The sequence below is a fragment of the Pongo abelii genome, chromosome 4, assembly GCF_028885655.2.
Source record: "Pongo abelii isolate AG06213 chromosome 4, NHGRI_mPonAbe1-v2.0_pri, whole genome shotgun sequence".
In the NCBI taxonomy this organism is placed as follows: domain Eukaryota; kingdom Metazoa; phylum Chordata; class Mammalia; order Primates; family Hominidae; genus Pongo; species Pongo abelii.
This window is the reverse complement of record NC_071989.2, coordinates 142,616,665-142,643,196: the sequence shown is the minus strand read 5'-3', so window position 1 is coordinate 142,643,196 and position 26,532 is coordinate 142,616,665. Positions and strand designations below refer to the sequence as shown.

At 40.9% G+C, this 26,532-nt stretch overlaps 1 protein-coding gene and 1 pseudogene across 12 annotated transcripts in view; one reads left to right on the top strand and one right to left on the bottom strand.

Moving 5' to 3' along the window:
• Positions 1-26,532, top strand: part of LOC100462342 (cyclin-dependent kinase-like 3) — a 144,775-nt gene that overhangs the window by 90,289 nt on the left and 27,954 nt on the right. The gene's annotated exons all lie outside the window — the stretch shown is intronic.
• Positions 22,173-22,655, bottom strand: LOC112133383 (small ribosomal subunit protein uS15-like; annotated as a pseudogene).

The window sequence follows — 26,532 nt, the reverse complement described above, 5'->3', positions numbered from 1 at the left end:
GATTTGCCTGCCTCAGCCTCCCAAAGTGCTGGGATTATGGGCGTGAGCCGCTGCCCCTGGCCAAGGCAAAGTTTTAACGTCTTGTTCACTGCTGTATTCTCCATGTTTAGAACAATGCATAACATATATTGGCACACAATAACATTTGCTTTGTGACAAATGAATGGATTTATTAAGCACTCCACATAGTAAGTCACTTGAGGAAAAAAAGCAGAAGAACGAAATATAAGATGATTTTACCAGTGGGGTAGAATGCCCTCTGTATCATGTTAGTATTAATTTCATTTTCTGGATAACAGTACTTTGTATTGATTGTTTCCAGTAGCTGTTACATGGTCTGTATGCCCCTCTTGCTCAAGAGAGTAAGGATGATCCTGAAATTCTCTTCGAAGTCAGATTATCATAGTCTCCTCCAGAGGGAGCCCACAGTCCAGCATTTTCAAGAGCTGGAGTCACCCTCTGACCCTAACAGAGGACAAGCCATTTGGTCTCCTGTTGGACCAACTAATGTATGAAGATGGGATGCTAATACAGCTGTGCTTTTTGGTCTAAATCCCCTAGATGAGAGATGCAACAAAAGTGCAAGCTAGGAATTTGGTTTCCTCAGATGAATGACTCCAAAGTCTCAGGACATTTCAAACCAAGACCTAGATTATACACATTTCAGGCAACATTTACTCTTGGGCATCTCTGAGTAATTTCTTTGTGGCTACTAATTATTACATTGAACAGTATTATTATAATGTTAAAAGCATCTGATGCCTCATGAAATTACTTTAACAACAGGATTTATTATATAATAATTCTGCCATCGATATTGTTGGATTCCTTGGATTGTTGTTGAGTTTGGAAAATTGGTTTCTTTAATTTCTCTCTATTCTTCAAATAGAAAATGTGATGGTATCAGAATATTTCTTGAAACTGTACCTACAAACTCCTGGGGATTTTTTCTTTTCTTTTTGTTTCCTTTTTTTTTTTTTTTTTTTTTTTGAGACAGGGTCTTGCTCTGTTGTCTAGGCTGAACTACAGTGACATGATCATAACTTACTGCAGCCTCAAATGCCTGGGCTCAAGCAATCCTCTTGCCTCAGCCTCCTGAATAGCTGGGAGTACAGGTGTTCACTACCATGCTGGGCTCATTTTTAAATTTTTCGTACAGACAGGGCCTCACTATATTGGCCAGGCTGGTTCTTTAAAAAAAAAAAAAGTTTATTGAACAAACATTCCATTTTTATTTAAAGTCACATATTATGAGAGTCCAGATTAGTATCAGATTACTTGAGTTACTGAAGGCAGATGCTTTTATCACCTCTTCATTGGAAACCTGTTTGGTGCTTTGCTGCCTCAGTTTTCCCAGCTGGATAATGGGGACAAAATAGCTTATCTTAGAGATATTGTGAGGACTCAAGGTTTAACACACACAGGACATAGTGGGTTTGTAGTGGTGAAATTTAGTAGTCCACTGGGTCTCTGTGTCTTCTTCAAGGATGAAGAATTATGGTCTTTAAGTTTTGTTGTGCGAGTTATCTGAGTTTATCCTGACTGAATTCCCTTTGGGAATAAATTAGGTCTGAAAGTGTCCTCTACCCTTGTTGCATACTGCCTGTGAAACTCCTAGGGTATCTGTGCAGTGGCCACCATTTATTTAGACATAAAGTTGGCATGAGTTGTCTGTCGTGCATGCATAAAGTGTTTCATTAAATACAAGAAAAAATATGGCATTTACAGTTTTAAAAGAGAACTGTATAATGTGTCTGCTATTGTGGTTGGGAAGAAAATTAATCTCTGGAGACCCAGTTAGAGTTGTACCATGTCAAAAGAGAGATACTAGTACTGTAATTCTTTTCCATACTGAGAAAAGCAAGTTTGGCTCAACACTTTCCAACTTTTATCATTTGGGGTTACATTGGATTTTCTCAGAGTTTTTGTGTGTTAGTGGAGTTTTAAAAGTAAAGTTACAGGCCAGGCTCGGTGGCTCATGCCTGTAATCCCAGCACTTTGGGAGGCCAAGGCGGGCAGATCACCTGAGGTCAGGAGTTCGAGACCACCCTGACCAACATGGAGAAACCCCGTCTCTACTAAAAATACAAAATTAGCCGGGCGTGGTGGCACATGCCTGTAATCCCAGCTACTCGAGAGGCTGAGGCAGGAGAATCACTTGAACCCGGGAGGCAGAAGTTGTGGTGCACCAAGATCACACCATTGCACTCCAGCCTGGGCAACAAGAGTGAAACGCCGTCTCAAAAAAATAAATAAATAAATAAATAAAGTTACAAACATAGCTGTGGTAAGGTGTTGAGAAGATGAGTTACTGGTTAATTTAGGCAGATCCAGGTTTTATGGAAGCTGATACTTTTAAATGAGGGTGCTTTTTGAGGAGAAAACACAAAATTTCAAAGGCAAAATTAGAAGGGCTGTTTCCATGGCTTTGGGTGCAGCCTGTGCAAGTGAGGGGCTACATTGGCTTTCAACAAATATGCCTCTGCTGATAGGATTGCTCCTACTTGGGTCTCCGTGGCCACCAAAACTCATGCAAACAAGTAGGTTATGGCAATGGCAGTGGCAGGGGCAGCTGAATTGGCAATCAATTGGCCAGGTCTTGAAATCTGTTGGGTAGCATCCATGTGATGATTGGGAGTCTTGACTCTAAGTCCTTTGACCACATGAAGTTGTCATAAGTGAAAGGGAATACAACTGGTTGCTCAGTGGCTTGCTGCTGTGTGGCACTCATTACCTTTCCTTTGGAAGAAGGAACACAGAATATAGTCACAAGGATGGGGAACACTGTCCTGTGTTTAACACCCCTTGAAGAATAAAATTAAAATTTGATCCATTAAATAATTGAGTCAGTGTTCTGTTTTCACCAGAGTAATAAAAACTTGCTTTTGATGGGCACCAGTTATCATCTAATTGTCAAATTCAGTGACTTTTTAAAAATCCTTGTTTTTCCTGATCTTTGTGTCACATTTCACACTATGAATCATCTTTTCCTCCTCAAAGCACTCCATCTTTTTTGTCACATGTCATCATTTTTTTCTTAATTCTAAGTGCTTTTCTGTTCTACTGATAATTTATCTTCCTACCTGTTTCCCTGGCAGTTCTTAAGGCCTCCACTCTTCCCTGTTCCTTGAGAGAAGTATGTTACTCTTATAGCTTGGCTACCACCTCTGAGGGTATTACTCCAAAATTTGTAGTTCTTCCACAGAAATTTACCTGAAGCTACAGTCTCTATATGTTTGCTAAATGTTTCCACTTTATCATTTTGCTGTTTCTTCAGCCTTACTGATAGGGTTTGGCTATGTCCCCACACAAATCTCATCTTGAATTCCCAAGTGTTGTAGGAGGGACCTAGTGGGAGGTAATTGAATCATGGGGGCAGGTCTTTCCTGTGCTGTTCTCATAACAGTAAGTCTCATGAGATCTGATGGTTATTATAGGGGGGAATTTTCCTGCACAAGCTCCCTCTCTTTTTGCATGCTGCCATCCATGTAAGACATGACTTGCTGTTCCTTGCCTTCCACCATGATTGTGAAGCCTCCTCAGCCATGTGGAACTGTAAGTCCAATAAACCTCTTTCTTTTGTAAATTGTCCAGTCTCAGGTACGTCTTTATCAATGGCATGAAGACAGACTAATATAATGAATTGGTACCAGTAGAGTGGGGCATTGCTGAAAAGATACCCAAAAATGTGGAAGCAACTTTGGAACTGGGTAACAGGCAGAGGTTGGAATAGTTTGGAGAGCTCAGAAGAAGACAGGAAAATGTGGGAAAGTTTGGAACTTCCTAAAGACTTGTTGAATGGCTTTGACCAGAAGCTTGATCACGATATGGACAATAAAGTCCAAGCTCAGGTGGTCTCAGATAGAGATGAGGAACTTGTTGGGAACTGGAGCAAAGGTGACTCTTGTTATGTTTTAGCAAAGAGACTGGCGGCATTTTGCCCCTGCACTAGAGATTGTGGAACTTTGAACTTGAGGGAGGTGATTTAGGGTAACTGGTGGAAGAAATTTCTTTTTGTTGTTGTTGTTTTTTTTCTTTTTTGAGACAGTCTTGCTCTATAACCAGTCTGGAGTGCAGTGGCATGATCTTGGCTCACTGCAACCTGTGCCTACTGGGTTCAAGTGATTCTCCTGCCTCAGCCTCCCGAGTAGCTGGGACTACAGGCGTGTGCCACCACACTCAGCTAATTTTTGTATTTTTAGTGGAGACGGGGTTTCACCATGTTGGCCAGGATGGTCTTGATCTCTTGACCTCGTGATCCACCTGCCTCGGCCTCCCAAAGTGCTGGGATTACAGGCATGAGCCACCGCACCCAACTGGTAGAAGAAATTTCTAAGCAGCAAAGCATTCAAGAGGTGACTTGGATGCTGTTAAAGGCATTCAGTTTTACAAGGGAAGCAGAGCATAAAAGTTCAGAAAATTTGCAGCCTGACAATGCAATAGATAATAAAATCCCATTTTCTGAGGAGAAATTCAAGCCAGCTGCAGAAATTTGCAAAAGCAATGAGGCGCTGACTGTTAATCCCCAAGACAATGGGGAAAATGTCTCCAGGACATGTCAGAGACCTTTGCGGCAGCCCCTCCCATTACAGACCCAGAGGCCTAGGAGGAAAGGCCCAGAATCCCCATGCTGTGTGCAGCCAAGGGACTTGGTGCCCTGTGTCCCAGCTGCTCCAGCCATGGCTGAAAGGGGCCAATGTAGAGCTTGGGCTGTGGCTTCAGAGGAGCAAGCCCCAAGCCTTGGCAGCTTCCCTGTAGTGTTGAGCCTGTGAGTGCACAGAAGTCAAGAATTGGGGTTTGGGAACCTCCACCAAGATTTCAGAGGATGTATGGAAATGCCTGGATGTCCAGGAAGAAGTTTGCTGCAGGAGTGGGGCCCTCATGGAGAACATCTGCTAGGGTAGTGCAAAAGGGAAATGTGGGGTTGGAGCCCCCACACAGAGTCCCTACTGGGGCACCACCTAGTGGAGCTGTGAGAAGTGGGCTACTGTCCTCCAGACCCCAGAATGGTAGACTCACTTGTTATGGGAAGTCAGGGGCCCGAACGGAGGGACCGGCTGAAGCCATGGCAGAATAACATAAATTGTGAAGATTTCATGGACATTTATCACTTCCCCAGTCAATACTCTTATAATTTCCTATGCCTGTCTTTAATCTCTTAATCCCGTCATCTTCATAAGCTGAGGATATATGTCACCTCAGGACCTTGTGATGATTGCGTTAACTGCACAAATTGTTTGTAAAATGTGTGTTTGAACAATAAGAAATCTGGGCATCCTAAATAACAGCGATTTTCAGGGAACAAGGGAGATAACCATAAGGTCTGACTGCCTGTGGGGCCAGGCAGAACAGAGTTATATTTCTCTTCTTGCAGAAAGCAAATAGGAGAAATATTGCTGAATTCTTTTCCCAGCAAGGAATAACCCTGGGAAAGGAATGCATTCCCAGGGGGAGGTCTCTGAAATGGCCACTCTGGGAGTGTCTGTCTTATGCGGTTGAAGATAAGGGAGGAAATACACCCTGGTCTCCTGCAGTGCCCTTAGGCTTGCTAGGATTAGGAAATTCCAGCCTGGTGAATTCTAGTCAGACCAGTTGTCTGCTCTTGAACCCTGTTTCCTGTTAAGATGTTTATCAATGACAATGTGTGCCCAGCAGGACATGGAACCTCATCAGTAATTCTAATTTCACCCTGGCCTTGTAATCTTGCTCTGCCTGTCTGCCCTTGTGATCTTTTATTGCCCTTTCAAGCATGTGATCTTTGTGACTTACTCCCTGTTCGTATCCCCCTCCCCTTTTGAAATTCCTAATAAAAGCTTGCTGGTTTTGCGGCTCAAGGGGCATCACGGAGCCTACCAATAGGTGATGTCACCCCCGGAGGCCCAGCTGTAAAATTTCTCTCTTTTGTACTCTTTCTCTATTTCTCAGACAGGCCAACACTTAGGGAAAATAGAAAAGAACCTACGTTGAAATATTGGGGGCTGGTTCCCTCACTATTCACTGACCGCTTGCACTGTGTGCCTGGAAAAGCTGCAGACACTCAATGCCAGCCCATGAAAGCAGCCAGGAGGGAGCCTGTACCCTGCAAAGCCATAGAGGTGGAGTTTCCCATGACCATGGGAACCCACCTCTTGCATTAGTGTGACCTGGATGTGAGACATGATGTCAAAGGAGATCATTTTGGAGCTTTAATAATTGACTGCCCCATTGGATTTTGGATTTGCATGGAGCCTGTAGCCCCTTAGTTTTCGCCAATGTCTCCCATTCGGAATGGCTGTATTTATCCAATGCCTGTACCTCCATTGTATCTAGGAAGTAAATAACTTGCTTTTGATTTTACAGGCTCATAGGTGGAAGGGACTTGCCTTATCTCAGATAAGACTTTGGACTGTGGACTTTTGAGTTAATGCTGAAATGAGTTAAGACTTTGGGGGACTGTTGGGAGGGCATGATTGATTTCGAAATGTGAGGATATGAGATTTGGGAGGGGCCGGGGTGGAATGATGTGGTTTGGCTGTGTACCCACACAAATCTCATCTTGAATTCTCATGTGTTGTGGGAAGGACTTGGTGAGAGGTAATTGAATCTTGGAGGCAGGTTTTTTCCATGCTGTTCTTGTGATAATAAGTCTCATGAGATCTGATGGTTATTACAAGGGGGCGTTATCCTGCACAAGCTCTCTCTTTGCATGCTGCCATCCACGTAAGATGTGACTTGCTGCTCCTTGCCTTCCACCATGATTGTGAAGCCTCCCCAGCCGTGTGGAACTGTAAGTCCAATAAACCTCTTTCTTTTGTAAATTGTCCAGTCTCAGATATGTCTTTATCAGCAGCGAGAAAACAGACTAAAACACTTACCATATCTAAACTGTATTAATTTCTCCCCAAACCACCTTTCTCTCTTAGCTTTTCTTGTTTTTAAAAGTAGTACTGTAGTTTTCCTTGGCTTGAAACTTGGCATTAACTTAATTTTTTCAGCTTTCATGTATCTGATAGCCATTTAGTCATCAGGCCTACTTGACTTACTCTAACAAATTTTGATCCTCCCAAATTGTATTAATTTTTCATGTTTAAGCTTATGTAGTCTTCCTTGCATGACCTGGACTCTTCATATGAAAGGTGATCTCCTTTTTTTCTAGGTTTCCATATTCCATTGTTTATACTATGTTTTACATCCTGCTTTGTGATGCTAGTTACCTCTTAATTTATGTGTGTCATCAACAAAACTATTAGTTCTTGGAAGTTAGAGTTGTCAAACCGTTATCACCCAACCTCTAGTGCCTTTATATGATTATGTACCTTAATATGTATGGAACAAATAATTTAAATTCAAAATGACCTTGGTAGTTTGGAGACTTATTGAAGAATTAAGGAATAATGTTAAAAATGATCAGTAATACTGAACCCGGGAGGCGGAGGTTGCAGTGAGCCGAGATCGTGCCACTGCACTCCAGCCTGGGTGACAGAGCGAGACTCCATCTCAAAAAAAAGAAAAAAAGAAAGAAAGAAAAAGCAAATCTACTTTTTCATTTCTGGAAATATGTGTGGTGGGTATCTGATTAAATGTATACTGCATATCTTGAAAAGCTCCAATTGTAAAACCTCTCATCAAAGGCCCAAAGTTACTGGTGGTTTAGAGCACTGGTTTGAACAGATCACCCAGGTGGAAGGAGATAAACCTAGAGCCTAAGCAAGTTTGGAAGTTATGTTGGAGACTGCACATGAAGTCGAGCCTGTAAAAAGTGTTACCCTAAGTAAAGAGTGAATTAGAAAAAAAACCTACTCCTCAAAAAGAGGAGGCAGAAGAATTGCTTGAACCCAGGAGGCGGAGGTTGCAGTGAGCTGTGGAACCACTGTACTCCAGCCTGAGCGACAGAGCAAGACTCCATCTCAAAATATATATATGTACATTAGGACACAGAAATAGTGAAAATATATGTTAGAAAAGATATAACAGGCAAACACTCAGGGAAAAAAGTTAGTGTGGCTCTATATTATCAGGAAAAACAAATTATAAAGCAAAAAACTTACTATACATAAAGAGGGACACCACATATGATTATTTAATTCACTGAGAAGGCATAAAAGCCAAGAAGTTTTTCCACCAAAATATATAAAGCATAAATTTAGTGAACATGAGAACTTGAAGAATCCATTATCGTAGCATGATATTCTTACTACTTCTCTTTCAGTAACTGACAAGGAAACAAAGAAAAAGTATGGATACAGATTTGAATAACACAATATTTAAGTTTGATTTAATAGATATATAAGAAAACATTTTGCCCCAATATGAAAAATAACCCATATAAACCCATCTATATGATTTTTTTTTTTTTGAGACAGTGTTTTGCTGTGTTGCCCAGGCTGGAGTGCAGTGGCATGATCTTGGCTCACTGCAACCTCTGCCTCCTGGGTTCAAGTGATTCTCCTGCTTCAGCCTCCCGAGTAGGTGGGATAACAGGCATGCACCACGATGCCTGGCTAATTTTTGTATTTTTAGTAGAGACAGGGGTTAGTCATGTTGATGAGGCTGGTCTCAAACTCCTGACCTCAGGTGATCCACCCACCTCGGCCTCCCAAAGTGCTGGGATTACAGGTGTGAGCCACTGCGCCCGGCCCCATATATACGAAATTTTAAAAAATACTTTCTGAAGGTGTCAAAGAAGAAATAATAATGGAAATTAGATAATAATTTCCATATAATAATACATAGAAAATGATAATAAAATAATACATAGAAAATGATAACAAAAATGCAGTCTCAAAACCTATGGCGTAAGATACTTATGCTGCTAGATATGATAGTTTGCAACAAAATTAAACATCCACTGAGAACCACTAAAGCCAGGTGAAATGCAAGAAATTTCTGTTTAAAGGCAGAGAGCTGATGATGCAATAGTGATTCAAGGGGATAATTCCAGAGAGTTGAGCTGATGGTTTACAGTGGCTTTTTCCTGGGGAATGTAGACTGATTCTTGAAACAAAAAAAAAAACTGAGAATTCAGACTTAGCTCTGGAAGAGGGCCCCTACTACGGTACAGAGTAACTAACAGAGCTTTCTAGTAGTTTCATACAGCTAGAGTGACAACATCAGAGACATGAACAGTCTCAACACATAGTTTGTTTCCCCTTCAAGACAGAGTGGAAAGATCTAACCTAAGTATAATTAGGTTCTCATAAGAAGAGGAGAGAGAAAATAAGGCAGAAGCGCTAGTGCGGTGGCTCACGCCTGTAATTCCAGCACTTTGGGAGGCTGAGGTGGGTGGATCACAAGGTCAGGAGTTCGAGACCAGCCTGGCCAATATGGTGAAACCCCATCTCTACTAAAAATACAAAAGTTAGACAGGCGTGGTGGCACGTGTCTGTAGTCCTAGCTACTCGGGAGGCCAAGGCAGAAGAATCGCTTGAACTCGGGAGGTGGAGGTTGCAGTGAACCGAGATTGAGCCACTGCGCTCCACCCTAGGTGACAGAGCAAGACTCTATCTCAAAAGTAAATAAATAAATAAGGCAGAAGCAATATTTGAAGAGAATGTCCAAAAATACTACCAAACTCTTGAAAGACAAAAATTTATGTATTTAAGAAGCTCTGTGAACTCCAAGCAGGAAAAATACAAAGAAAACCCCACCTAGGCTGGCCATGGTGGCTCACACCTGTAACCCCAGCACTTTGGGAGGCCGAGGCGGGCAGATCACTTGAGGCCAGGTGAGACCAGCCTGGCCAACATGGTGAGACCCCATCTCTATTAAAAATACAAAAAATTAGCCGGGCGTGCTGGCGTGCACCTGTAATCCCAGCTACATGGGAGGCTGAGGTGGGAGAATTGCTTGAACCTGAGAGGCAGAGGTTGCAGTGAGCTGAGACAGCACCACCGCATTCTAGCCTGGGCACATCATAATGAAACTGCTTAATTCAAATATAAAAAGAAAATCTAAAAGGCAAGAAGTCATGTTTCATTTAAAGGAGCTGATCTCAACAAAAATGATGAAATCCAGAAGACAATGAAATGACACCTTTGAAGTACTGAAAGAAAATAGCTGCCAAGCTAGAATCATATACTCTGTGACAAAAATAAGGGCAAAATACAGACTTTTCTTTTCTTCTTTTTAAGACAGTTTTACCCTTGTTGCCTGGGCTGGAGTGCAATGGCACGATCTCTGCTCACTGCAACCTCCCCCTAAGCAAACATATAAGCAGAAAGAATTTATTGCCAGAAGATCTGCCTTAAGATAAAAGCTGAACACAGTTTTGTTTTGTTTTGTTTTTGAGACGCTCTGTTGCTCAGGCTACAGTGGCGCAATCTCGGCTCATTGCAACCTCCGCCTACTGGATTCAAGTGATTCTTATGCCTCAGCCTCCCAAGCAGCTGGAATTACAGGCACCTGCCACCACGCCCAGCTATTTTTTTTTTTTTTGGTACAGACGGGGTTTCACAATGTTGACCAGGCGGGTCTCGAACCCCTGACCTCAAGTGATCCTCCCACCTCAGCCTTCCAAAGTGCTGGGATTACAGGTGTGAGCTATTGTGCCTGGCCTGAAGAGAGTTCTTAAGGAAGAAGGAAAATAGTCCCAAATGGAAACAGGAAATTTGAAGGGAATGAAGAATAACAAAAGGGGGAAATGTGTGAGTAAATATAAATAAATATTGACTGTAAAGATTAATCATAGTAATATGAGGGCTTAAAATATATGTAGCATTAAAACTCATGACTCCAATAAAGCAAGAAGGAGAGGGTAGAGATAAAGTATTCTAAGATTTTAGCATTATCAGGGAAATATTAAAATAGTAATTTGTATTAAACTCTAGTCAAAGATGGTAAGTATAATTCCAAGTATATTAGTAATTACATTAAAACAAATAGAATAAATACTCCAAATAGAATATGAATATTATCAGATTGGATTAAAAATTATCTAACTGTAACCTGGGTATGGTGGCACGTGCCTATAATTCCAGCTACTCAGAAGGCTGAGGCAGGAGGATTGCTTGAGGCTAGGGGTCAAGGCCAGCCTGGCCAACATAGTAAGACTCCAATCTAAAAAAAAAAGTTAAAAAAACCCCAGCTATATGCTGCATATAAAAAATATCTTAAGTATAAGACACTGAAATGCTCAAAGTAAAAGTTGGAAAAAATATAGTGTGCAAACAATAATTGAAAGAAAGCTGGAGCTGGGTGCGATGACCCACGCCTGTAATCCCAGCATCTTGGGAGGCCAAGGTGGGGAGATCACCTGAGATAGGGAGTTGGAGACCAGCCTGGCCAACATGGTGAAACCCCATCTCTACTAAAAATACAAAAATTAGCTGGGTATGGTGGCGCATGCCTGTAATCCCAGCTACTCGGGAGGCTGAGGCAAGAGAATCACTTGAACTCAGGGGGCGGAGGTTGCAGTGAGCTGAGATCACACCACTGCACTCAAGCTGGTGTTGCTCTTTATTATCAGAGAGAATAGCTCTTCAGGCAAGAAGAATAACTAGAGATAGAAAGGGACATTTTCTAATGATAGAGTCCAGTTCACAAGAAGATATAACAATTCTAAATATATATGCACTGAATAACATAGTTTCAAAATATATAACGCAAAAATGGACAGAACTAAAAGGAGAATATAGACAAATCAACATTAATAAGGTAGATTTAACACAACCTTTCAATAGTTGATAAAACAAGCACATGATAAATCAGTAATGACATAAAAATCAAAATAACACAATAAACTTGACTCTGTTGACATAATAGAACACTGCACTGAGGATAAGAATATATATTAAGAAAAATTTTTTTTTGAGATGGGGTTTTATTCTTATTGCCCAGGCTGAAGTGCAATGGCGTGACCTCGGCTCACTGCAGCCTCCACCTCCCAGGTTCAAGTGATTCTCCTGCCTCAGTCTCCTGAGTAGCTGGGATTATAGGCATGCACCACTATGCCTGGATAATTTTTTGTGTTTTTAGTAGAGACAGGGTTTCACCATGTTGGCCAGGCTGGTCTCAAACTCCTGACCTCATGTGATCCACCCACCTCGGCCTCCCAAAATGCTGGGATTACAGGCATGAGCCACTGCGCCCGGCCTTAAAAAATTTTTTATAGAGACAGGGTCTTACTTTGATGCCCAGACTGGAGTGCAATGGCATGATCATACCTCACTGTAGCCTTGAATTCCTGGGCTCAAGCAATCCTTCCATTTCAGCCTCCCAAGTAGTTAGGACTACAAGCACACACCACCAATGCCCAGTTATTTTTTAAAAAATTTTTTGTAGAGACAGGGTCTTATTATTTGCCCAGGCTGGTCTTGAACTCCTCACCTCAAGTGATCCTCTCGTTACAACCTCTCAAAGTGCTGGGATTACAGGCATGAGGCACAATGTCCAGCTAGAATATACACTGTTTTTAAGTATACAGGTGTATTTATAAAATTTGACAGTAAAGCCAGCTTCAACAAAGTTTCAGAAGATTGGAAGCACTCAGAATGTACTCTCTGACCACAATAGTCTTAAGGTAGAAATGAATTATAAAACTAATTAGAAAATAGAAATTAAGCAGTACACTTCTAAGTAATCCATTAATCAAAAAAGAGATCACAATAGAAATTAGAAATTATGTGAAATGAATAATAATGAAAATATGACATATAAAAACTTCTGAGATATAGTTAAAACAGTGGTTGGATGGAAATGTGTAAAATGCATATGCTAGAAAAGAAGGAAGGTTAATATCAGTGATCCAACCTTGTATCTCAAGAAGTGAGTAAAAGAACTGCAAATTAAACCCAGAGAGAAATAAATAAAAGTAAAAAATAATGAAATTTAAAACAAACACACACCACAGAAAACGGAGGAGCTTTTACTTCTGTCCATGATGGAGCAACTGACATGATACTTACTCTTCCTTTGTAAAAGCTAGGATAATGGAAAAAAGTATCTGAAACAATGCATTAGACATTGAGCAACAGCCAACCCAGGACCATAGTCCCTTATAGATGGAAAATGAATGAGGTGAGCACTATGATCACATAGGCTTTTTGCTTAGAGGCAATTTCTGGACCACAGCACAGGATGGCATAACCCAAGGAGAGCCTGGCAGCTTTGCTGAGTTGATGAAGTAGGGATAGAAGCTTGGGGAGGCCAAGGTGGCTAGAATTTGCAAGGCAGAGTACTAGAGAAGAGACAAGCTATGTAGAGAAGGTGCTCAAAAGTCTGCATGGGTTACCTTCCAGTCTTTGGTTGAATCGTGGCAGCCATGAAAATAGACCTCTCAGACCTCCAACTGCAGGGAATCTAATTTTGAACTATGGGCCCTGTTGCTGCATTTTGAAATTCATCACCATGTTCATACTAAGGAATCTTCCCATGGCTGCTGCTTACAGTCAGTGACTAGGCACAGGGATACTGAGGAAGGCCCATTCTTGGAAGATGAGAAGCTAAAAATTTTGGCTCAAAGATTATTCACTGGCATAGCCAAACTTCCTTAGAACTGCACTGCAGTGTAAGTTGCTTCCACTCAACCTTTCTTTTCTTTCCTTCACAAAGGTCAGACATACATTACAGTCTGATGCCTTTCCTAGATTCCCCTGGCTCCTTTCCCAGTTTTCTCACAGGTATTTCTCCCAGTAAATCTCTTGCATATCTAATCTCTTGCTATTTGTTTCTCAGGGGACTTGAGCTAACACAAGTGGTACCAAGAGTGAGTGGTCCAAGAAAATAGGCAGTAAGATGGGATCTGGGACTGGCTCACTCACTTCCTGACAGGCAAAGAGAACATCATTCTGACTGGTATGTGGGACATGGATAGACACTAGCATAAACCGGAGCTCAGCAACTAAAGATTTCACAGGTGGCAACCTGAAAAATGATGTGGTAGAAGGAAGTTCTGTGTAAGGTGTGATGATGCAGGCAGAGAAAGATTTTGGAGGAGGAAGGAGATTACCTCCAAAGATGGGTGAATTGGTTACTGCTGAGTTGTATTGATGCCTTGCAGTGGGATAATCAGAAACTGAAAGCTCTTGAGCAGTTAATAGCTAAGCCAGATGGTTTTGTGGTATCATCTTACAAAGAGCTCCTTATGTACTGCAGTGGAAGAGCAGACACACGTGAGCAGTAGGATGAAGATCTAATTGCTAGAGTTGCAGAACTTCAGAGACATGAGACATTTGAATGCCCAGCAGCCCTATTATACAAAGGTCAGGACCTAGTGGGGATAACCTGGGACCCTGAAACATGGAATGGGGACATCTCGTCGAATGCCCCTAAGAATGCTGGCACTGCAGCCCTTGCACTCCCTGGGCTTGCAGAGATGGCTCATTTTTCCCTTGTAAGAACTAACACTTATATTTTGCTGTATGATGCTGCAGGTTCTCATCTCAGTAGTTGCCCCAATTTTTGGCTGCCAGGTCAATAACTTAGGCTAAATCCTAGCATAACTTTGTTGAAAACATGCTGGGCCTGATAAGGGAAGAAAAGAGACTTATATCAAAAGAATTGCAGGAATTAGCTAGCATACTAGCAGGAGCCAGGGATGTATCCTTGGAATTAGATTTTTAGGGTGTTTGATCAAGGGGACTAGAACGTAAGCATAGATAAGCAAGAATTCATTTACTCAGGAGTACTATCTCAGGACATGGGATTTAACACCCTTGCAAGGACTGTAGGGGATAAGGCAAATTCACTGCTGAGGTGGCTTTTAGAAGCTTGGAAAATGCTGTGGCTAACACTCAGGGAAATGGAAAGGCCTGAGTTGCCCTTACAGATGGCACAGGAAAGGATAAAGAGGCTGAGGGAAGTAGGCATGCTGGAATAGATGTGTAATGTAAGACCAGACGTCTAACCAGAGAATCATGGGAGGACCCAGAGGACACATCATTCACCATCATTCACAGGCCTGGTGAAAAGAGGTTGAAGATTTGGACACTGAAAACTACAGCAACAGAGACTAATGTTGAACCCCTGACATAGCACTGTTTTCTGAAGAGACCAACCAGCTAGTTGGTGCCAAGTCAAGTATATCAGACTTCTTTCAACCCAAAAGAGCAAGAGTTTTATCTTCACCAGGTATAGATACTTATTCTGAGTATGGTCTTATACTTCCTGCCTAAAGATTCTCAGCTTCTCTGGGGCTTACAGAATAATTCATAGGCATGGAATTCCACACAACATAGCATCCAACCACTTTACAGTGAAGAGGGTGTGGAGTAGTTTCATGACCATGGGATTCATTGGCAGTATCACATGTATCATCCTAAAGCAGCCAGCCTTATAGAACACTGGATCAGCCTTTGTAAGTACAGATGAAGTGCTAGCTCAGACGAAATATTCTGAAAAGATAATGTGCCAATCTTCCGGATGCAGGATATATATGCAGAGACTTTTTTAGGATATTATATCCCCAGGGGGAAAAAACACATGGGTCTGGGAGTCAGGGCATGGAAGCAGGAGTGGCTCCTCTTATTATCACTCCCAAAATGGGGATTCATGTCCCAACTGGGAGATTTTGTACTTCTCATCCCTGCAATCCTGGGCTTTGACAGAATTGCAGTTCTTGGTTTCAAAAAGGGGCATAATCTTGCTAGAGGTTGCATACAGCAAGAGTTCCATTTAACGTAAAGTTACAATTTCCACAATGGCATTTTGAATTATTTGTGTCCAGGGTCTAGCAGGCAAGAAAAGAAGTCACCATATTGGGAAGGGTAATTGGCCTTGATCAGCAGGAGGAAGTAGGACTACTGTTACATGAAGGGGGAAGGGTGGCAAATGTGTCCAACCCATTATCCATTTGAGTGCCTTGAACCACTGTAACTGTGAATGAACACGTGTGGCAACCTGAGACTGAAAAGGGTATGATTACTAAGAGTTCAGATTTCCCGAGAATGGAGGTTTGGATCACACCACTAGGTAAGGCACCAAGACCTGCTGAAATGATGGCTGTGATTGAGGAAATTCAGAATGAATCACTGGAGGAGGGAGAGGGTGAAGAACAGGTGCAGCGCTTAGATCAACTGCAGTGATGAGGACAGTAGTTTGTCTCATTATTCTCTCTATTCTTAGTTTCCCCCCAGGAAGAAAGGATAATAGGCATCATGGAGGAGCCTGTCTCTGAATTTTGAGGAGATGTATATCTGTTTGATGCAAGGGGTGAATACTTGGTGGCCTAAAAAATGTGTCTCTAATGTATCTAACTGTGAAGAGCATAATTGACTAATGGGCCCAGCTGCTGCACTCTGAAATCCATCTCCACATTTGCAGTAAGGCCATGCTTCCCATGTGTTAACTCCCAGCTAATGACTTTCTCAGGCATATGAAGGCAGGCCTATTCCTGAGAAATGCAGAATGCCTCTGATGGGAGACTTTGGCTTGAGGATTCCCCATCAGATTTCCAAACTTCCTTAGAACTGCAATGCAGTCTAAATGTCTTCCACTCAACTTTCCTTTCTTTTCTCTTTCAAAAGGGTCAGACCTGCATTGCAATTATATGATTCTCCTAGCTTCCCCTGGCTCCCTTCCCATTTTTCCTTACAACATTGTAATCTCTTAGAACCCTCTTCTTGGTATTTGTTTTTTGGAGTACTCAAACTGATAAGCCATATATAGGATGAAATTTACAAGGCCAGTCAAAGAATATCTCCCAGGGATCTATAAGTAAAATAATTGTCAGAGATCCCACAGGGCTAGGAGAAACTCAAGTTTCTGCCATCTAATGTGTAGAGATATTTTTGAACAGCCAGGGCATTTAGTAGAGACCCCATATCATATCTTTGTAGTAGGGCTAAACTATCTTACAATAAAAGGCCTTTTAGATATGCTCTTACACAGCTTAAAAACAAGACTCTTGGCTGGGCATGGTGGCTCACGCCTGTAATCCCAGCACTTTGGGAGGCTGAGGCAGGTGGATCACGAGGTCAGGAGTTCAAGACCAGCCTGGCCAACATGGTGAAACCCAGTCTCTACTAAAAATACAAAAATTAGCTGGGCTTGGTGGCACATGCCTGTAGTCCCAGCTACTTGAGAGGCTGAGGCAGGAGAATTGCTTGAATCTGGGAGGCAGAGGTTGCAGTGAGCTGAGATTGCGCCACTGCACTCCAGCCTGGGCAACAGAGTGAGACTCTGTCTCAAAAAAAAAAAAAAAAAAAAAGATGCTTAGGGACCAAGGTGATCTGCAAGTAACTCAATGGCTTGTCAAAACAAATTCTAACTTCTTTAAAGGAAATTTAAAAAATTCTAACAATCATGTAAGTGTTATAAGCCTGCAACCCAATGAAAGAATTACTATACTTGGCCGGGTATGGTGGCTAATGCCCGTAATCCCAGCACTTTGCGAAACGGAGGCAGGTGGATCACTTGAGGTCGGGAGTTTGAGACCAGCCTGGCCAATGTGGCGAAACACTGTTTCTACTAGAAATACAAAAATTAGGCAGGCATGCTGGCAGGCACCTGTAATCCCAGCTACTTGGGAGGCTGAGGTAGGAGAATCGCTTAAACCAAGGAGGCGGAGGTTGCAGTGAACCAAGATTGCATCACTGCACTCCAGCCTGTGCAACAGAGCAAGGCTCCATATAAAACAAAGAAACAAACAAAATCAAAAAACAAAAAACAAACAAAAAAAACAGCCGGGCACAGTGGCTCACGCCTGTAATCCCAGTATTTTGGGAGGTCGACGTGGGAGGATCACCTGAGGTCAGGAGTTCAAGATCAACCTGGCCAACATAGTGAAACCCCATCTCTACTAAAAATACAAAAATTAGTTGGGCGTGGTGGCAGGCGCCTGTAATCCCAGCTGCTTGGGAGGCTGAGGCAGGAGAATTGCCTGAACCCAGGAGGTGGAGGTTGCAGTGAGCCAAGATCACGCCATTGCCTCCATCCTGGGCAACAAGAGCGAGACTCCATCTCAAAAAAAAAGAATCACTAGACTTTAAAACAACCCAGCAGCCAGATGCAGTGGCTCACTCCTATAATCCCAGTAATTTGGGAGGCTGAGGCATGCAGATTGCTTGACCAACCTGGGCAATATGGTGAAATCCTGTCTCTACATGAAATACAAAAATTAGCTGGGCATGTGGTGCACGCCTGTAGTACTCGAGAGGCTGATATGGGAGGATTAAGCCTGGGAGCGGAGGTTGCAGTGAGCCAAGATCGCTCCACTGCACTCCAGCCTGGGCAGCACAGTGAAACTCTATCTCAAAATAAATAAATTAAATTAAATTAAAATAAAACTACCCAGAAAAAATGTGATCCACAATGACAATTTTAAATGATTCAATAGAAGGAGATAAAGAAATGATAATGGAATTAGCAGGCAAGGGCTTTACAACAACTTTAGAACAAGAATTTAAAGGACAACATTAACATAATGAGGAAAGAAATGGAATATTAAAAAAAAAGTCCAAATGGGGCCGGGTGTGGTGGCTCACACCTGTAATCCCAGCACTTTGGGAGGTTGAGGCAGGGAATTGCTTGGGTCCAGGAGTTTGAGACCAGCCTGGCCAACATGGCAAAACCCCTTCTCTACTAAAAATACAAAAGTTAGCTGCGCATGGTGGGACACACCTGTGTCCCAGTTACCTGGGAGGCTGAGACACAAGAATCACTTGAACCCGGGAGGTGGAGGTTGCAGTGAGCAGAGACCACACCACTGTACTCCAGCCGGGGCAACAGAGCAAGACTCTGTCAAAAAAACAAAACAAAACAAAACAAAACAAAAGACATAAAAGGGGTATAAATAATGAACCAACAGTAGAGACATAATGGTACTCTATCCATAGGGAAGCAGCACATGAAAGGGAAGAGAAAACAGATGCTGCAGCCCAACTACATAGATAATTACATTAAATATAAATGGTTCAAATACTCCAATGACAAGGACAAAGATTGTCTAACTGGGAAAAAAAAGCAATATCCAACTATATGCTACAGGAAACACACTATAAATATGAATACACAGGTTAAAAGGATAGAAAAAAGATGCCAACAGTGATAATAAGAGAGGTGGAGTGGCTACATTCTTACATGAAGTAGATTTCTAAACAAGGTATACCAGGGATAAAGAGAAATTTCATAATGATAAAAGGGTCAATGTACTAAGAAAATATAACAGTTTTAAATGTGTATGCATTTAATACCAGAGCTTTAAAATACATAAAGCAACTACTGATAGACAATCCACAAATATAGTTAAGATTTCAATACTCTTTTCTCAATAACTGATAGAACAAGTAAACAGAAAATTAGTAAAGACATAGGTGGCTGGGTGCAGTGGCTCACGCCTGTAATCCCAGCACTTTGGGTGGCTGAGGCAGGCAGATCACCTGAGGTCAAGAATTTGAGACCAGCCTGGCCAACATGGTGAAACCCCATCTCTACTAAAAAATACAAAAATTAGCCGGGTGTGGTGGCATGTGCCTGTAGTCCCAGCTACTTGGGAGGCTGAAGCAGGAGAATCACTTAAACCTGGGAGGAGGTTGCAGTGAGCCAAGATTGCGCCATTGCACTCCAGCCTGGGTGACAGAATGAGACTCCATCTAAAAAATAAAAAGACATAGGTTATCTGGCTGGGTGTGGTGGCTCATGCCTATTAATCCTAGCACTTTGGGAGGCCAAATGGGTGGATCCCTTGAGACCAGGAGTTTGAGACCAGCCTGGCCAACATGGTGAAGCCCTGTTTTTACTAAAAATACAAAAAATTAGCAGGGTGTGATGGCATGCGCCTGTAATCCCAGCTACTCAGGAGGCTGAGGCACAAGAATCACTTGAACCCCAGAGGCAGAGGTTGCAGTGAGCTGAGATTGTACCACTACACTCCAGTCTTTGGGACAAAGTGAGACTGTCTCAAAAAAAAAATAATAATAATAAATTTAAAAACACAGATGAGCTGAACAATACTTTCAACCAACTTTGGTTAACTGGCATTTATAGAACGTGATACCCAACAATGGCACAATACACATTTTTTCCAAGTGCAAATGTTACACTTACTAAGATAGACCATATTCTGAACCATAAAAGAAGTCTCAATAAATTTACGAGGATTGAAATCATACAGAATATGTTCTCTGACCACAATGGCATCAAATTAGAATTAATAACAATACAATGTTTAGAAAATCCCCAAATATTTGGAAACTAAACAATCAATTCTAAATAATCTATGCATTACAGAAAAAACACCAGGAATAATGGCTGGACGTGGTGGCTCACTCCTGTAATCCCAGCACTTTGGGAGGCTGAGGCAGGCAGATCACCTGAGGTTGGGAGTTCGAGACCAGCCTGACCAACATGGAGAAACCCCGTGTCTACTAAAACTACAAAATTAGCTGGGCATGGTGGCGCATGCCTGTAATCCCAGCTACTCGGGAGGCTGAGGCAGGAGAATCGCTTGAACCTGGGAGGCGGATGTTACAGTGAGCTGAGATCGCGCCCTTGCACTCCAGCCTGGGCAACAAGAATGAAACTACATCTCAAAAAAACAAAAAAAAACAAAAGACAAAAACAAAGAACAAACAAACAAAAAACCCCAGGAATATTGGCAAATATTTTGAACTAAATGATAATGAAAACACAAGATATCAAAATTTTTAGAATGCAGCCAAAGCAGTGCTTTGAGAGAAATTTATGGCTTTGAATGCTTATATTAGAAAAGAAGAAAGATCAGGGCCGGGCAAGGTGGCTCACGCCTGTAATCCCAGCACTTTGGGAGGCCAAGGAGGGTGGATCACGAGGTCAGGAGCTCAAGACCATCCTGGCTAACACGGTGAAACCCTGTCTGTACTAAAAATACAAAAAAATTAGCTGAGCGTTGTGGTACACGCCTGTAGTCCCCGCTACTCAGGAGACTGAGGCAGGAGAATTGCTTGAACCCAGGAGGCAGAGGTTGCAGTGAGCTGAGATCACGCCATTGCACTCCAGCCTGGGTGACAGAGGGAGACACTGTCTTAAAAAAGAAAAAAAGAAAAAAAAGAAGAAAGATCTAAATTTAATGACCTAAGCTTTAACTTTAAAATGTTAAAAAAAAAAAAGCTAGAAAAGAACAAATGAAACCTATAGTAAATAGAAAGAAAGAAATAATAAAGGAAATAATTCAATGAAATAGAAAACACTAACTAGAAAAAAATCAACACAACCAAAAGTTGGATGATTGAAAAGAATTTAAAAAAATGATAAACTTAGGGGCCGGGCACTGTGGCTCATGCCTGTAATCCCAGCACTTTGGGAGGCTGAGGCGGGCAGATCACCTGAGGTCGGGAGTTTGAGATCAGTCTGACCAACATGGAGAAACCCCGTCTCTACTAAAAAAAATACAAAATTAGCCGGGCATGGTGGCACATGCCTGTAGTCCCAGCTACTCGGGAGGCTGAGGCAGGAGAATTGCTTGAACCCGGGAGGTGGCGGTTGTGTTGAGCCGAGATCACACTCCAGCCTGGGTGACAGAGTGAAACTCCGTCACAAGAAAAAAAAAAAAAAAAAAAGATAAACTTACTAAACTGGTCAAGAAATAGAGAAACACAGTTTAACAATATCAGGAATAAATGAGAGATGTAACTATGTAATCTACAGACATTTCACTTAAAATTGAAAATTTATCAGTATATAGTTGTTTTTGACACCCTCTTACTATTTTGTAAAAGTTGATAAGATTCTAGTGAAGCTCTTCCCCCACTTCCTGCTCTGTCACCCAGGCTAGAGTGCAGTGGCACTATCATAGCTCACTGCAGCCTCAAACTCCTGGGCTCAAGTGATCCTCCTGCCTCAGCCTCCCAAGTAGCTGGGACTACAGGCACATGTTACCATGCCCAGATTTTTTTTTCTTATTTCTTTTAGATATGGGTTCACTATGTTGCCCAGGCTGGTCTTAAGCTCCTAGTCTCAAGCTATCATCCTGTCTGAGCCTTCTGCCTGAGCCTCCCAAGTAGCTGCGATTACAGGCACGAGCCAGCATCCTTAGCCCTTTTTCATTCTTGAACTTAGTAACTTGTGTTTTTTCTAATTTTTTATACCAATAATTTATTAAATTGCCTTTTTCAATGAAGTGATTTTCTCTAGTGTATATTTGTTTGCTATGGTATTAATGTCTGTTCCTATCTTTTTTTTCTTCTAATGTCCTTAGATTCTGTTTATTTTCCAATTTAAATCATTGATTATCAGCCATTGTTCTTTTCTCAGAAGCATTTTATTTATTAATTTGTTTTTAGTTAAACAATCATTTTACTGCTTGAGTACATAGACAAATTTGTGTGAGCAGGGCAGAGGCTGTCTGTTGATGATTCATATTTCCAATTGGGAGGAAGGATTCGCTTGGTCTTATAATATCTAGCCAAATGGTGAATCCGGCTCTCTGTCAGAATCAGACATAATTTAGCATCCTTATCCTTTCTGTTTTGTTCGAGATGCTTTCAAATAGCAACTGCTTTCTTAATTAAATGGCACAGATCATCAGGGAGATCAAGAGCAAGTCCCTTGGACTTAAGAATTCTTAAGATTTCATTGCCTGTCAGAAAGCGTACTTGTGCAACACATGTGCGTCTCTCAGGATCACACTGATCTGTGAGGGAGTCAGGGCCTTTTTGGCCAGTTTGTAAATCTGCTCCTTCATGTCATCAGATATCAACTTCAGCTGAGTGGGGATGCTGCGGCAATAGGGCAGAGCCCCTCCAGGGAGCATGCACGTGACCCATGATGGCCGTGGTCAGGCAGCGAAAGGCAAAGTATTTTAAGTGCATAAATTTACTTCTAAGTACAGCTTTAGCCGTATCACATGCTTTTGTATGTACTATTATTTAGTGTTATTTAGTAAGTTTTTTTCCAATTTCCAATATGATATCTACTTTATTCCATGAGTTATTTAGAAATGTAATTCTCAGTTTCCAAGCCCATGGGAAATTTTGAAATTAATATTTAGCTTAATTAGAGTGTGGTCAGAGAATCCCTCTGTATTATTTCATTCCTTTGAAATTTATTGATTTGTTTTATATGCCAACATATAGTAAATTTTTGAACTTAAAAATAATTCTGTAATTATTGGGTGCAATGTTCTATAGGTGTCAGTTCAAGAGTGTTAATTGTGTTGTTTAAATATTTATACCGTATCTGATTCTTTGGCATGTGTCCTGTTTATTTGTTATTGAGGGTTATGTGTTAAAATTTTCAAGTATCATTGTGGATTTGTCTACTTCTTCATTTAATTCTATCAGTTTTTAATATACATTTAAGGCTATGTTATTAGGTGCATTCAGTTTAGGTTTGTTGCATTTTTCTGGTGAATCGTACCTTTTTTTCATTATGAAATATGTCTCATTTCTAGTAATGCTTCTCACATTACAGTCTACTTTATGTGTTATTAATATAGCTACCTGTTTTGTTTAGAGTTTGAATAGTAACTATTTTTGTTTTCTTTTACTTTGAATATTCCTACATATTTATATTTCATATAAATGGTTATTTTATAAGCAATATATGGTTAGGTTTTTAAATTTTCTATCCAGTATGACCATCTATTTCTTTTTTTGGAGCATTTTATTTGGAACCTTTTTTATTTAATATAGTTACTTATATGTTTGGTTTTATATCTACCACCTCGCTATTTACTTTCTATTTGTTCCATGTATTCTGTTTTTCTTTCTCTCTCTGTTACTGCTTTTATAAAAAAATTATTGAGTATTTTTATTATTCAATATTTCCCTGTATCAGTTTGTTATGAGATATATATATTTGACAATTATCGGCGGATTTTTGTCACATGCTCTGTGACTTACCAGAGTTTAATAAAATTAGTATTTTATTCCTTCTAGATAATGAAAATACCTTAGAATACTTCAACTCTATTTGCTTCTCTCCCTACTTATGTGCTAATGATGTCATTTTTTAATTTTACATATATTAATCCTACAATACATTATTATTGTTTTAGACAGTTAACATTTACTCTTTTGTTACTATTTATTCCTTCCTGCGTTTCCAAGCTTACACTGGGGTCATTTTTCTCTGTCTAAAAAATACCCTTTAGTATTTCCTTTAATACAGACTATATGATGACAAATCCAGTCATTTGTATTTTCCCGTACATGTCTTTATTTTACCTTCATTTTAAAGAATTTTTAAATTGATCTTAAGTGTTCAGTTGAATGAGTCATGACAATTGTATTCACCCACGTAACACCACATAAATAAGGTATAGAACATTTCCATTTCCCCAGTGCTGGTTGCCAGTCAATTTTCTGTTTACCCACAATGCAACCATTTTCTGATTTCTGACATCATAGATTAGTTTTTCTTGTTCTTGGACTTCACGTACCTTGAATCCTATAAATGAAATATAATACATATAGTTTTGTGTAATGTTTTCAAAATCCATCCATGGTTTGCAGTTAACACTTACTTGTTAATTTCCTCTTTAAAAATTTTTTTGTTAAATTTTTTTGAGACAAGGTCTTGCTGCATCACCCAGACTGGAGTGCAATGGCATGAACACAGCTTGCTGCAGCCTCCACCTCCTGGGCTCAAGCAGTCCTCCCACCTCAGCCTGTCAAGTAGCTGGGACCATAAGTGCATCCCATCATGCCTGACCAACTTTTTTATTTTTTGTAGAGATGGGGTCTCGCCATGTTACCCATGCTGTTCTCAAACTCCTGGGCTCAAGCGATCATCCTGCCTCAGTTTACCAAAGTGCTGGGATTACTGCCATTCTTATAGCTATGTCATGTTCTAGTGCATGACTATAATACAATTTCTTTATCCAGTCTCTAGTTGATGCACATTTGAGCTGTTTCAATTATTATGATTAAGGCTGCCATGAACTTTCTTGCACAAGTCTTTTTGTGGATCTATGCCTTCGTTATCCTTGGAAAAATACTTAGAAGTAGAATTGTGTGGTCATAGGGAAAATGTATGTTTAAATTTATGGGAAATTACCAAACAGTTCTCTAAGATGATATAATTGTTTACACTCTCACCAGCAAAGATTGAGAGTTCCAGTTGCTCCATAGCTTTATAAACATCTGATATTATAACTTTATCCAATCTAGTGGGTGTATAATGGTACCCCATTGAAGATTTTTTTAAATCGAAGTTTTAATTTGCATTTTCCTAATGAATAATGATGTTGAGCACCCTTTCACATGCTTATTGGCCATTCTTATGTCTTTTTTGTTTGTTCAAATACTTTGTACATTTTAAATTGGATTTTTGTTGTTGTCGTTAATTGTTAGTGGTTCCTGATACATTCAGGACACAAGTCTTTTGTCACACAGATGCACTGCAAATATTATCTCACAATTCGTGGTATATCTGTCTATTCATTTTCTTAACAATATTTTTTCTTTTAAAGGCATAAACTTATATAAAATAAAACGCAAGGGCCCTAACTATTTAACTTTATGAATTGTGGCAATTAAATATACCCATGTAACCACCACCCAAAGCAAGATATAAAATAATTACATCACCCCTTATCCTCCTTTCAGCCAATGCCTCCCATCAAAGGAAACCAGTATCTGACATCTATCACTGAAGGTTAGGTTTTTTTGTTTGTTTGTTTGTTTGTTTTGTTTGTTTTTTGAGACAGAGTTTCGCTATTGTTGCCCAGGCTAGAGTGCAATGGCACAATCTTGGCTCACCGCAACCTCTGCCTCCTGGGTTCAAGCAATTCCCTTGCCTCAGCCTCCCCAGTAGCTGGGATTATAGGCATGTGCCACCATACCTGGCTAATTTTGTATTTTTAGTAGAGATGGGGTTTCTTCGTGTTGGTTAGGCTGGTCTCAAACTTCCGACCTCAGGTGATCTGCCCACCTCGGCTTCCCAAAGTGCTGGGATTACAGGTGTGAGCCACCATGCCTGGCCCCATTTACATATTTACTACATGTTTCCAGTTAGATAAAGTTCAAATACAAATAAAACTAACCTCTGGGCTCTTTCAAACTCCTCACCTTGGGTAATCTGCCGGCCTCGGCCTTCCAAAGTGCTGGGATTACAGGCATGAGCCACTGTGCCCGGCCAAAGATATTCTTCTAAAAGTCTTAAAGTTTTCCATTTGCATTTAAGTGCATAATACATACGAAATTATTTTTTGTGTTTGGTATGAGGCAAGAATTCAGTTCCTCTTTTTCTGTATGGATTACCAATTGTCCCAGTCTCATTTATTTAAGAGTCTATCCTTTCCACATTTGTTGTCAATACCATTTCTATCATATATTAAGTTTCTGTACATGTGTGAGTTTTTTAGGCTCTTTATTCAGTTCTACTGGTCTTTTACCCTTACACCAATTCAATGGTGTCTTAATTACAACTTTAACATGAATCTTGACATCTGGTTAGACACATGCTTCTACTTTGTTCTTCCTTTTTTTTTTTTTTTTTGAGACAGAGTGTTGTTCTGTCACCCAGGCTGGAGTGCAGTGGCGCGATCGCAGCTCACTGCAACCTCCACCTCACAGATTCAAACAATTCTGCCTCAGCCTCCCGAGCAGCTGGGACTACAGGTTCCTGCCACCATGCCCAGCTACTTTTTGTATTTTTAGTAGAGATGGGGTTTCACCATATTAGTCAGGCTGATCTCAA